The sequence below is a fragment of the Primulina tabacum genome, chromosome 9 (assembly GCF_025594145.1).
Source record: "Primulina tabacum isolate GXHZ01 chromosome 9, ASM2559414v2, whole genome shotgun sequence".
Lineage (NCBI taxonomy): Eukaryota > Viridiplantae > Streptophyta > Magnoliopsida > Lamiales > Gesneriaceae > Primulina > Primulina tabacum.
The window spans coordinates 10,175,263-10,189,876 of NC_134558.1; the positions used below are offsets into that span (position 1 = coordinate 10,175,263).

At 40.6% G+C, this 14,614-nt stretch overlaps 1 pseudogene; it reads left to right on the forward strand.

Moving 5' to 3' along the window:
- LOC142556918 (uncharacterized) overlaps nucleotides 1–13,145 on the forward strand; it is a 78,413-nt pseudogene extending 65,268 nt beyond the window's left edge.
- Nucleotides 13,146–14,614: the final 1,469 nt, after the last annotated feature.

Here is a 14,614-nt window from a genome sequence, read left to right on the forward strand (position 1 = left end):
ATACACATTTCATTCTATTTTTTTGGAAAGAAACCTAGGGTTCTAAGAGTCCTTGCAGCCGCCACCTTCCCTCTTCATCTTCCAGCAAATTTTCGTGTGTTTTCTTCAAGGATTTTAGCGCCACGTTCGTCTCGGATCAATCCTCGCGCCATCTCCGCTTCGGTATCGTCGGTTCGGTAAACTTTAACATCATAAGGCACGTATATTCTATTTTTCCTGCGTCGATCATGTCATAGTATGTGTTGCGTTGTTTTTATGTGTAAAAATACATGTGTGATGTGTAAAGTTTGAGCGGAAATTGTTTAGATCGTATTTTGAACGTTTCTGGATCTGAAAATCTCGTTTTTACACTTTTAAAAACTGAAATTTTTCGGTCGCGATTTTGAGAAAACTTTCAACATGAAAATCGTATAACTTTTTGATACCTACGATTTGTTAAAAAATTCGAGTATTTGGATAAAAATTGAGTGAGTTACGGTGATTTTCGTGGGACTGCTCAAACTGCGTTTTCTGAAAATTATGCTATTGATGTGTTCTTGAGGTTTATTTGTTGCAGGCTTCGTTGGGAACCGTCGGGTGATCGCTGCTGTGTTTAGGTATATGGAGTATGAGTTTGAGATGAGTTTTGATGCTTCGTTTCGTGTCGATAGTTATTGGTTGCATTAGAAATCGTAGGAATCAATTGGTGTCAAAATTTGAGTTTACGGATTTGTTGCTTGTTTGGTGTGCATCGTTGTTTGGGAAGTTTTGTGGAGTCGAGTCAGTGCCATAGCGTCCTAGGATGAGTCTCGAGGCGTTGTTCACTGTATGTGTAATCGAAATTGGAGAGTATAAGTTTCTGAGTTGCGGAGTTCAGAAGAATCGGTGATCGAGCGGTAATATTTTACTGCCTGAGCGCCTTTCTCTCAGTCCGAGGGTAATCTCCAGAATACCTGGCGCTCGAGCGGTAAAGTTTTACCGCCCGAGCGCGGCCCCATCTGTGAAAATGTTTGGTTCTTTCTTCTTTTCAAGTTTAATAGTGAGTTCATGTCTTTATTTTTGGGAAATGTTCGCACATCATTTTAGAGATTGTTCGGGGTTCGATGTCATGGGTTAGTACGATTATTTAACGAGGTCAAGTCCCGAGTGATCTAGAATGTCATAAGCTATTTTTGTACTTCGGTGGTGAGCACGAGTACCTACGTCTAAGTTATGAAATTTAAGTGCTTGTAATCATGTTAATATGTGCAGCAGTGTCCCCAAGCGAGATCCAATGAATCCCTCAACGCCAAGTAAGTATGTTTGACGTGCAAAGAAAATATTTTAATTTTTTGAGGTATGCTAAATGTCTTGTGACCAATTTATGTATGGGATGCGAAAGCGGTAAAGCATGACCAGGGACCAATCAACCCCGTTAAATCATAAACGGGTTTAGATCAGGATTGGAAAGAGTTAAAGCATGAACGGGGACCAATCCACCCGTTAAAAATGATTGGGGATCTCATGTATGTGATAGTGGATTTTTCCCTGTCAGCCCAGTACTGTGGTTTAGTCTGATCAGGCGATTTATGTTATGGGTCACTTACTTTGAAACATGCCTCTACAAAAAATGACGAAGTTTAAGTATGTTCAAGTATGTACAAGTATGCAAGTACGTTTAATAAAAGTTTCATGTTATAGCACGTCTATGTATGTATGTAAGTATGTTCAAGTTTATTAATGCAAGTTCAAGTTCTAGTATGTACGTTCTATTTTAAAGCTGCATGTGATCTTATTATTTAGTACTCGTTACTTCAAGTTTATATGTGTTGAGTCTTTAGACTCACTAGATTTGATCGATGCAGGTGAAGATGCATTTGAGGAGACTAGAGGTGGGGACCAAGGAGCTGGCTTGGACTGAGCAGGAGGCTAGACCCGAGGACCGCCCAGTTTTTAAGAGTTTATGAAATGTTCAAAATACTCTGATTTATGTTACTGATTATGAGATTTTAAACAAGTACTTTTGGCAAACTTTTTGAGATCTTTGATTGCAACTTGGTTGAGATGAGCAGTTGGTTTCTCGAATTTTGAAGGTTCACGATTTATTTTAAGAAAATTTTTAGTTTTCCCGCAAATTTTAAGTAGTTAAAAGTACGGTACGTTACATGAAGAGTTACATAGTGTTAGAAAATCTAACGTACCGTACTTTTACTACTTAAAATTTGCGGAAACATTAAAAATTTTCTTAAAAGAGTAATCACATTCAAATTCGATAACGTAACCGTACGTCCCAAAATTGGTTGCAACAAAAGATCTAAAAATAAATTTTGACACACGTATTTGTTTGAAATCTCATAAACAGTAGCGTGAAATAAGAGTATTTGACATTTCATAAAAACTTAAAAACTTGGGCGGTCCTCGGGTCTAGCCCCCTGCTCAATCCAAGCCAGTTCCTTGGTCCCCACCCCTAGTTTCCTCGAAATCAACCTCACCTGCATCGATCAAGTCTAGTGAGTCTAAAGACTCAACACGTATAAACTGAAAGTAACGAGTAATACATAATAAAACCACATGCAACTTAAAATAGAGCGTAGATACATGAACTTGAACTTGCGCTTAAACTTGAACTTACATACGTACAAACATAGACGTGCCATAAACATAAAACTTTTCTTAAACGTGCTTGCATACTTGAACATGCTTGAACATACATAACTTCATCATTGTGCGTAGAGGCATGTTTTAAAGCGAGTGACCCATACATAATACGCCTGATCAGACTAAACCACAGTATTGGGCTGACCGGGACGAATCCACTGCCACATACATGATATCCCCGTTCATGCTTTAACGGGTGGACTGGTCCCCGTTCATGCTTTAACGCTTTCCAATCCTGATCTAAACCAGTTCATGCTTTAACGGGGTGGAGAGGTCCTCGGCCACGTTCACCGACTTCCAAACCCATTCATAAAGTTGGTCACGAGACATTTAGCATACCTCAAAAACTTGAAATATTTTCTTTTGCACGTCGAACATACTTACTTGGCGTTGAGGGATTCGTTGGATCTCGCTTGGGGCCGCTGCTGCACAAATAAATTAGTTTGAAATACTTAACTTGCATAACTTAGACTTTGGTACTCAAGCTCACCACCGAAGTGAATAAGTAGCTTATGACATTCTAGTTCCCTCGGGACTTGACCTCTTTTAATCAACGTACAAACCATTATCCTGAACCCCAAAACAAAACCTGATGTGAAGTCTAAGTTTTTTTTTCCAAAATGTGAAGTACATGGACCCCGTGCCCGGGTCCGTGTATAGGTTCGTGTAGGTTCGCAAAAGAAATGCTCGAAAAGAAGTAAGGACACGGACCCCGTGCTAGGGTCCGTCTAGGAGTACGTGTAGGCTCGCAAATTTGACACTTCCAAGGAAACAAAGGCACGGACCTCGTATCAGGGTCCGTGGAAAGGTCTGTCTAGGCTCGGTTTACTGATACAAAGGAGAAAACAAGGGCACAGACCCCATGCTAGGGTCCGTCGAGGGGTTCGTGTATGCTCGGTAAAAGTAAACCAACGGAAAATCGTGTATTCAAAGATTATTTCTCCTAACTCTATCATCCCGACCTTAAATCGACACCTCGAGACCCGTCCTAAGGTGCTAGAGCACTCGTTCAAACTCAAACAAATGCTCCAAAACAATGACGTCCAACTTACAACGCAATACAACTCATGAACACGAAATTTGACACCAAATCAATTCCTACTAGTTCTAAGTCAACCAATTGCCTAAAGACACGAAACAACATACCCACATACACCCCAACATCATTCTCGATATACCAAAATGCAGCAACGATCACTCATCAATCCCCAACGAAGCCTGCAACAATAAAACTCAAGAACACATCAATAACATAATTTTTCAGAAAACGCAGTTTGAGCAGTCCCACGAAAATGATCATAACTCTCTCAATTTTTATCCAAATATTTTGAATTTTATATCAAATCGAAGGTATCAAAAAGTTCTACAATTTTTGTGTTGAAAGTTTTCTCAGAATCACGACCTAAAAATCGCAGATTTTAAAAAACAGCAAATTTCGAAATTTTAGAATAAAAATAAACGTTACAATTCGATCCAACATGTTTCTGCCCAAACCTTGCACATCATACATGGATTTTACGCATAAAAACAACGCAACACATACTATGACATGATCGACGCAGAAAAGAAAAGAATATACGTGCCTTATGATGTTAAAGTTTACCGAACCGGCGATACCGAAGCGGAGATGGCGCGAGGATTGATCCGGGACGATGGTGGCTCGATTTTCTTTGAAGAAAATACACGAAAACTTGCTTGAAATTGGAGAGGGAAGGGGCGGCTGTTGTTGCTCTCAAGAACCCTAAGCTTTTCTCTCCTCTCAACTAATAAAAATCTGAACGTATGTGTGTGTGTTTTTTTCGTGTGTGATTGTGTGTGAGTGTATGTGTGCGTGTGTTAGGGTAGTGGGGAGGGGATTATAGATGTTAATTAGGAAAATAAATTGCTTAATTAGTAATTAACAACTAATAAAAATGCTAATCCACCTCTAACTTTAACAAAATCCCTTAATTCAAAACTAAGGTGCACAAGAAATAAATCTTTAAAAGTTTTAAAACTCCACAATTCCCAAATAAATAATTTAGGCTTTAAAAATGCTGAAACTTATTAAATTAATTAATATGCCCCAAACTTGATTTAAAAATAAAATACCACATTTTAAATTTGCCAAAATCGTCACCGGTTTCCTTTCCTCGATCCCGCATAGAATAATCGCCTGAAACATGAAACTCAAGAAAACATTTTAACGTGCATCACATAAACATACAAAATTTAAAATAATGAAATTTAATAAATCACGCATCACTAAAAATCATTTTAAAATTTAATAAATGCTTCAATAATTAAATAATTGCATGGGTTATACGTGTACTGAATCTAGGCTCTACAGTTCCTCCCCCATTTATGTAAATTTCGTCCTCGAAATTAAATCTTACAAAACAGTTCTGAGTAGCAGTTCCTCATATCTGACTCGGTTTCCCGAGTGGCTTCCTCTACTGATTGATTCAGCCACCGGACATTGACCAACATTGGTCACCTTGTTCCGAAGTCTGCGCTCCTGCTTGTCTAGGATTTGAGTGGGTCTTTCCTCATATGATAGGTATGAAGCCAACTGCAACGGCTCGTAGCTCAAAACATGCGATGGATTAGCTAGATACTTTCTCAGCATTGAGACATGGGACACATTGTGTACCCCGGCCAGATTCGGCGGAAGGGCAACACGATAAGCTAGTGTCCCAACTCTGTCCAGAACCTCAAATGGTCCAATAAACCTCGGACTCAGCTTGCCTCTTTTCCCAAATCTCATAACACCCTTCATAGGTGCTATCTTCACAAAAACGTGATCTCCCACTGCAAACTCTAGATCTCTTCTCCTCTTATCGGCATAGCTCTTTTGGCGACTCTGGGCGGTCTTCATTCTGTCTCGAATCTTGACCACCACATCTGCAGTCTGCTGAACTATCTCTAGACCAAGTTCTGCTCTCTCTCCGACTTTATCCCAATGAATCGGCGATCTGCACTTTCTCCCATACTATGCCTCGTAGGGGGCCATACCTATAGATGCTTAAAAACTGTTGTTGTAGGTAAACTCCACTAGAGGTATCTTCGATTCCCAAGTCCCCTGGAAATCGATCATAAATGCTCGCAATAAATCCTCCAAAATCTAGATCACTCGCTCAGACTTGCCATCTGTCTGCGGGTGAAAAGTTGTACTGATTAGCAACTTTGTCCCCATGGCTGCATGCAAACTCTTCCAAAAGGACGATGTAAACCTCGGGTCCCTGTCGGACATAATAGAAACTGGGATCCCGTGCAATCGAACTATCTTCCTGATATATAGTTCCGCATACTGCGTCATGGAGAAAGTTGTCTTTACTGGCAAGAAGTGCGTTGACTTAGTGAGTCGATCCACTATGACCCAAATGGCATTAAAACCTCTGACTGAATTTGGCAAACCAACCACGAAGTCCATGGTAATATTCTCCCATTTGCACTCGGGGATAGGGAGTGGCTTAAGCATCCGTGCTGGCCTCTGATGCTCTGCCTTCACTTGTTGACAAGTGAGGCATTCAGACATAAACCGACGGATGCCTCGCTTTATCCCTGGCCACCAATACAAAATCTGCAGATCCTTGTACATTTTGATACCTCCCGGATGAATAGAATATGGAGATGTGTGTGCCTCTGTCAGAATATCCTCTATGATCGAATCAACACTAGGCACCCACATTCTACCTCTGTACCTCACAATACCATCTGATACTGCGTAGAATACACTGCCCTTGGCTTCATCTTTCAGCCTCCATTTCTGCAACTGCTTATCTTAAGGCTGACCTGCACGGATACGGTCTATCAAGGAAGACTGGACTGTCAGATTAGACAGGTTAGGAGCTCTGTCCTTGCGATAAACCTCTAATCCAAATCTCTGAATCTTTGACTGAAGGGATCTCTGTACTGACAACTGTGCTACGACTGAAACTTTACGGCTCAAGGCATCTGCCACAACATTAGCTTTTCCCGGATGGTAGCTAATTTCACAATCGTGGTCTTTTACCAACTCCAACCACCGTCTCTGTCTCATATTCAGTTCTTTCTACATGAAGAAATACTTGAGACTCTTTTGATTGGTAAATATCTGGCATTTCTCGCCGTACAAGTAGTGTCTCCAAATCTTCAATGCAAAGACGACGGCGGCTAATTCAAGATCATGAGTTGGGTAGTTCTTCTCATGCACCTTCAACTGCCTGGAAGCGTAAGCTATAACCCGACCATGCTGCATCAACACTACGCCTAACCCGAGCTTAGATGCATCAGTGTATAACACAAAATCTCCTTGCCCTAATGGCATGGCTAACACTGGCGCTGAAATAAGAGCTTGCTTCAAAGTATCGAAGCTCTTCTGGCACTCGCCACTCCACACAAACTTAGCATTCTTCTTTGTCAATGAGGTGAGTGGCACTGCTATTGACGAAAATCCCTCAATAAACTTACGGTAGTAACCGGCTAAACCCAGAAAACTGCGGATATCTGAAGCATATATCGGCTCAACCCATTCCTTAACGGCTGCCACCTTCGCTGGATCCACCTCAATACCACTGCTTGACACTATGTGACCCAAAATGGCTACCTTCTCCAACCAGAATTCACACTTACTGAACTACGCAAATAACTTGCAACTCTACAAAACCTGCAAAACTGTCCTCAAATGCTGACTATGCTCCTCATGGCTCTTCGAGTAAATTAGAATTTCCTCAATAAATACTATGACGAACTGATCAAGGTAAGGCTGAAATACTCGGTTCATGAGGTCCATGAAAATCGCTGGAGCATTCGTCAGTCCAAACGGCATCACTGAGAACTCGTAATGCCCATATCTGGTTCTGAAGGTCGTCTTGTGAATATCTGCCTCTTTCACCTTCAGCTGATCATACCCTGATCGAAGGTCTATCTTGGAGAACACTGTGGCTCCCTGCAACTGATCGAACAAGTCCTCGATCCTTGGAAGTGGGTATTTATTCTTGATCGTTGCCTTGTTCAGCTCCCAATAATCGATGCACAGTCTCATACTCCCATCTTTCTTCTTTACGAAAATACTGGTGCGCCCCACGGTGAGAAACTAGGGCAGATAAATTCCGTGTCAAGGAGCTCCTTAATCTAGTGTTTGAGTTCAAGCATCTCAGCTGGAGCTAAACGGTACGGTGCCTTGGAGATTGGCACAGTGCCTGGCATAAGATCGATTGCAAACTCCACCTCTCTCTCTGGTGGAAGACCTCTTACGTCATCAGGAAAGACGTCTGGAAAGTCTCCGACTACTGGCACATCTGATAATGACGGAGTGGGTATGTCAGGTGTTGAAATGATACTAGCCAAGAAAGCCTGACACCCCTTGGAAATAAGCTTCCGTGCCTGCATGCAAGAGATCATGCGAGGAAAACTTCTCCATCTGGCTGGTTCGAAAAGAAATTGCTCCATACCCAACGGTCTAACCAATACTAACCTTTTCTGAAAATCTACCAGGACTCGATTCTTCGTCAGCCAGTCCATACCCAAAATGATATCAAATTCTGGCATCGGCAACACTATCAGGTCGGCATATACTAGGTGGCCCTGCAATTCAAGATCAATATCTCTGACCACACTAGTAGCTGACAACTCTTCCCCTGATGGGATTGTTACTGAATAATTCACGTCGAGTCCAATAGACTTGACGTCTAGATGACTAGCGAACGATTCTGAGATAAAGGAGTGAGTGGCTCCTGAGTCTATCAGGGCCTTCGTGGATACACTCTTTATAAAAATATTTTCTGAGATACGTTAGCACAACACAAAACTTATATCCCTAAAATTATACATTAACCTCAAGCATCGTAGGAATTAATATCCCAAGTGACTCAAAAATATTACTGGCACCCTAATAATCCCAAATCGAGAACAAACATGCAAGGCAAATATTGAATATTGTACTGAATTACATAAATTACAAGTCAACAATGTCGTGTCTGGGTTCGCCTCCTGAGCGAGCATGGCAAAAACCCTCCCTTGTGTCGGCTGCGTCCACTGAGGGCAGCCCTTTAACATGTGGTCTCTGGCTCCACATTTAAAACATTTTCCTGATCCCCATAGGCACTGTACCGGGTGCTGGCGGTTGCATTTAGGACACACTGGGAAATTACCAGGCCTCTGAGGTGCCTTCTACTGTTGAATAGGACCCTTGCCCTTTGGCGGTCCCTGATATGGCTTCTTCCTTGGCTGCCCCTGGAATGGCCTCTTAAATTGAGGTCGTTGTTGCTGCTGCTGTGGAGCCTGATAGGGCCTCTTGCCCTGCCTGTCAGCCTCAATATTCCTATGATCCCGCTCTGTCGCCAAAGCTCTTGACACGGCAACCATGTAGGGAGTAGGACCAGTAACTCGGACGTCACAACGCAAGACCGGCCGCAACCCATCCATAAAATGCCTCAACTTACTCTTGGCATCATTAGCTATCAGAGGCACAAAGTGACACCCCCTCTCAAACTTCCTGACAAACTCTGCAACACTACCGTCTCCCTGTCGCAGGGTCATAAGTTCTCTGGTCAGTCTGGATCGTACTTCCTCGGTAAAGTATTTGGAGTAGAATATCTCCTTAAAGTCATCCCAAGAAAGGGTCTGCAAATTCACTGCTACGGACGCGATCTCCCACCACAGTCTGGCGTCCCCGGTCAGTAGAAATGTGGCACACCTGACCCTATCTGCATCTTGCAGCTCCATAAAGGCAAAAATCACCTCGATGGATTTAATCCATCCCTCAGCTATCATCGGGTCAGTAGTACCCGAAAATTCCTTTGGTCATCAGCCTGAATCTCTCGTATACTGCCTCTGGTCTGGGCCTCGCTTTTGTATTTGTCGCAGCCTGGTTCCCCGCAAACTGTGCGAAGAACTGCGTCATACCTGCAAGCATCTGTGCCTGCATATCTGGCGGTGGAGAAGGAGGAGCGTATCTCCCCTCCTCTCGAGTCTCTCTATCCTCATCCCTTGCTTCCCGATTAATCAAACCTCTAGGAGGCAGACTGTTCCAGAATTTACCCAACATGTAAGCCCCACATGCATGAACATGATACCAATAATATAAGATGCACGTGAATTGAATTTAAAACATGGACATGCTGAAATCAGAAATAAATGCTTACTACATAACATAAATTTGAAACCTTAAAACTTACAGACTTGAGGTGAGACTTCGTGAGCTTCTTGCGACTGGCAGTAGGAATAACCCTTTACAGGAACACCGCTCAGATACCAACTGTAACGTACCGTACTTTTACTACTTAAAATTTGCGGAAAAATTTAAAAATTTTTTTAAAAGAGTAATCACATTCAAATTTGATAACGTAGCCGTACGTCCCAAAATTGTTTGCAACAAAAGATCTAAAAATAAAGTTTTACACAAGTATTTGTTTGAAATCTAATAACCAGTAGCGTGAAATCAGAGTATTTGACATTTCATAAAAACTTAAAAACTTGGGCGGTCCTCGGGTCTAGCCCCCTGCTCAGTCCAAGCCAGCTCCTTGGTCCCCACCCCTAGTCTCCTTGAAATCATTCTCACCTGCTTTGATCAAGTCTAGTGAGTCTAAAGACTCAACACGTATAAACTGAAAGTAATGAGTAATACATAATAAAACCACATGCAACTTAAAATAGAGCGTACATACATGAACTTGAACTTGCGCTTAAACTTGAACTTACATACGTACATACATAGACGCGCCATAAATATAAAACTTTTCTTAAACGTGCTTGCATACTTGAACATGTTTGAACATACGTAACTTCATCATTTTATGTAGAGGCATGTTTCAAAGTGAGTGACCCATAGTACTGGGCTGAAAGGGACGAATCCACTGCCACATGCATGAGATCCCCGTTCATGCTTTAATGGGTGGATTGGTCCCCGTTCATGCTTTAACGCTTTCCAATCCTGATCTAAACCCATTCATGCTTTAACGGGGTGGAGAGGTCCTCGGCCATGTTCATCGACTTTCAAATCCATTCATAAATTTAGTAACGAGACATTTAGCATACCTCAAAAACTTGAAATATTTTCTTTTGCACGTCGAACATACATACTTGGCGTTGAGGGATTCGTTGGATCTCGCTTGGGGCCGCTGCTGCACAACTAACATTATTTTGAAATACTTAACTTGCATAACATAGACTTAGGTACTCAAGCTCACCACCGAAGTGAATAAGTAACTTATGACATTCTAGTTCCCTCGGGAATTGACCTCTTTTAATCAACGTACAAACCATTATCCTGAACCCCAAAACAAAACCTGATGTGAAGTCTAATTTTTTTTTTCCAAAATATGAAGTACACGGACCCCATGCCCGGGTCCATGTAGGTTCGCAAAAGAAATGCTCGAAAAGAAGTAAGGACACGGACCCCGTGCTAGGGTCCGTCTATGGGTCCGTGTAGGCTCGCAAATTTGACACTTCCAAGAAAACAAAGGCACGGACCACGTGTCAGTGTCCGTGGAAGGGTCCGTCTAGGCTCGGTTTACTGACACTAAGGAGGAAACAAGGGCACAGACCCTGTGCCAGGGTCCGTCGAGGGGTCCGTGTAGGCTCGGTAAAAGTAAACCAACAGAAATCGTGTATTCAAAGCTTTTTTCTCCTAACTCTATCATCCCGACCATAAATCGACACCTCGAGACCCGTCCTAGGGTGCTAGAACACTCATTCAAACTCAAACAAACGCTCCAAAACAACGACGTCCAACTTACAACGCAATACAACTCATGAACACGAAATTTGACACCAAATAAATTCCCACGAGTTCTAACTCAACCAATTGCCTAAAGACACGAAACAACATACCCACATACACCCCAACATCATTCTTGATATACCTAAATGCAGCAACGATCACCCATCGATCCCCAACGAAGCCTGCAACAATAAAACTCAAGAACACATCAATAACATAATTTTTCAGAAAACGCAGTTTGAGCACTCCCATGAAAATGATCATAACTCTCTCAATTTTTATCCAAATATTTTGAATTTTATATCAAATCGAAGGTATCAAAAAGTTTTACACTTTTTGTGTTGAAAGTTTTCTCAGAATCACGACCTAAAAATCGTAGTTTTCAAAAGAACATCAAATTTTGAAATTTTAGAATAAAAAAAAACGTTTCAAAATCGATCCAACATGTTTCTGCCCAAACCTTACACATCATACATGGATTTTACGTATAAAAGCAACGCAACACATACTATGACATGATCGACGCAGAAAAGAAAAGAATATAAGTGCCTTATGATGTTAAAGTTTACCGAACCGGCGATACCGAAGCAGAGATGGAGCGAGGATTGATCTGGGACGATGGTGGCTCGTTTTTCTTTGAAGAAAATACACGAAAACTTGCTGGAAATTGGAGAGGGAAGGGGCGGCTGTTGTTGCTCTCAAGAACCCTAAGCTTTTATCTCCTCTCAACTAATAAAAATCTGAACGTATGTGTGTGTGTGTTTGTGACGTGTGTGATTGTGTGTGTGAGTGTGTGTGTGCGTGTGTTAGGGTAGTGGGGAGGGGATTAGGGATGTTAATTAGAAAAATAAATTGCTTAATTAGTAATTAACAACTAATAAAAATGCTAATCAACCTCTAACTTAAAAAAATTTCCTTAATTCAAAACTAAGGTGCACAAGAAATAAATCTTTAAAAGTTTTAAAACTCCACAATTCCTAAATAAATAATTTAGGCTTTAAAAATGCTGAAACTTATTAAATTAATTAATATGCCCCAACCTTGACTTAAAAATAAAATATCACATTTTAAATTTTCCAAAATCGTCACCAGTCTCATTTCCTCGATCCCTCATCGAATAACGCCTGAAACATGAAACTCAAGAAAATATTTTAACGTGCATTACGTAAACATACATAATTTAAAATAATGAAATTTTATAAACCACGCATCACTAAAAATCATTTTAAAATTAAATAAATGCTTCAATAATTAAATAACTGCATGGGTTATACGTGTACTGAATCTGGGCTCTATAGAAAAAGTTGTTCTACATAAATTCAAGACTGTGGTCATAGCTGAAGCTCTTCAACGACGAGATTATCTCCTAGATCTTCTAAATATTCAAAATCTGACTTCAGGTTGTACCAAAGAAAGATCCAATTATAATCCTTCTTTCCCAACCACATTTGATGATATCGCTGTGATAAATCAACTAGATATAGACCTGGTCTCCTTGTAGATGAAGGTCAAATTCTGTGAAAATGGTCACAAATTGTTTGAGCCAGTGGATGCCAAGGAGCAGAAAGTGGGTGGTTCTTCAATTCAATCTGTCTCTGAGAAGCTGACTGATACTGACTCCAAGAAAGCCAAAGTGCCAACCCAGTCATATCATATCACCTCTCTACCTATGAGGTAGATCGTTGTAGCCAATGTTGAGAAAGTTGTGCAATCCATTGACAAACAACAACAAGATGATGATGAAGATGAATTATCATTGAGCGAACTACTTTCTACACCTCATTTGACCAAGAAAACTGAAGCATTGATTTCTAATGCGGAATTCATCCTATCTGAGAAAGACTGATGTCAAAAAAGAGTAAATCCGAAAGAACAAGACAAACCTAAGACTTCCACCTCGTCATCTCAGCATAAGAAGTCACCCAGTGGATGTTCTGGTAGTAGTGGTTGTTATCATTATCACAACAACTCAAGTAGCGCACATACAAACCAAGTCATACCCCTCATCAACCGTTCAAGAAAGGATATATTAGGAGATATATTTCTTTTGCTAAAATTTCTTAATATATTGTAGTGCATTAATATATGTTCTTATATCATACTTCTTATAGGTATATTAGTTTTGAAATCATCAAAAGCAGCTTCATCGTAAGTACGTCCAAAATACAACGGTTTTCGCTAAAATCGTTGTTAAAAACATACGACTAACGGTTTTTCACAAAAACCGTGTCGTATGTGCGTTGTTGTATGCAGAATTTCTTGTAGTGAATATTAGTTATCCAGACTCGAATACACCTACTGATGGATGAAGTTAATGAATTCTCTGCAGAAAAGATTAAATTTTTTTTATGAATTGGTGGAATTCAGGACATGATTTTTTGCATCAAAACTGAAGAAAAAGGATGTGCTGAAGAGTAACATATTGTTAGAAAAAGTTTTTCTACATAAATTAAAGACGGTGGTCATAGCTGAAGCTCTTCAACGACGAGATTATCTCCTAGATCTTCTAAATATTCAAAATCTGACTACAGGTTGTACCAAATAAAGATCCAATTAGGTTCCTTCTTTCCCAACCACATTTGATGATATAGCTGTGATAAATCAACTAGATATAGACCTAGTCTCCCTGTAGATGAAGGTCAAATTCTGGGAAAATGATCACAAATTGTTTGAGCCAGTGGATGCCAAGGAGCAGAAAGTGGGTGGTTCTTCAATTCAATCTGTCTCTGAGAAGCCGATTGATACTGACTCCAAGAAAGCCAAAGTGCCAACCCAGTCATATCATATCACCTATCTACCTATGAGCTAAATCGCTTTAGCCAATGTTGAGAAAATTGTGCAATCCATTGACAAACAACAACGGGATGATGATGAAGATGAATTATCATTGAGCAAACTACTTTCTACACCTCCTTTGACCAAGAAAACTGAAGCATTGATGTCTAATGCGGAATTCATCCTATCTGAGAAAGACTGATGTCAAAAAAGAGAAAATCCGAAAGAACAAGACAAACCTAAGACTTCCTCCTCGTCATCTCAGCATAAGAAGTCACCCAATGGAAGTTCTGGTTGCAGTGGTTGTTGTCATTATCACAACAGCTCAAGTAGCACATACAAACCAAGTCATACCCCTCATCAACCGTTCAAGACAGGATATATTACGAGATATATTTCTTTTGCAAAAATTATATAATATATTGTAGTGCATTAATATATGTTCTTATATCTTACTTCTTAAAGGTATATTAGTTTTGAAATCATCAATAGCAGCTTCATCGTAAGTACTTACAAAATACTACGATTTTCGCTAAAACT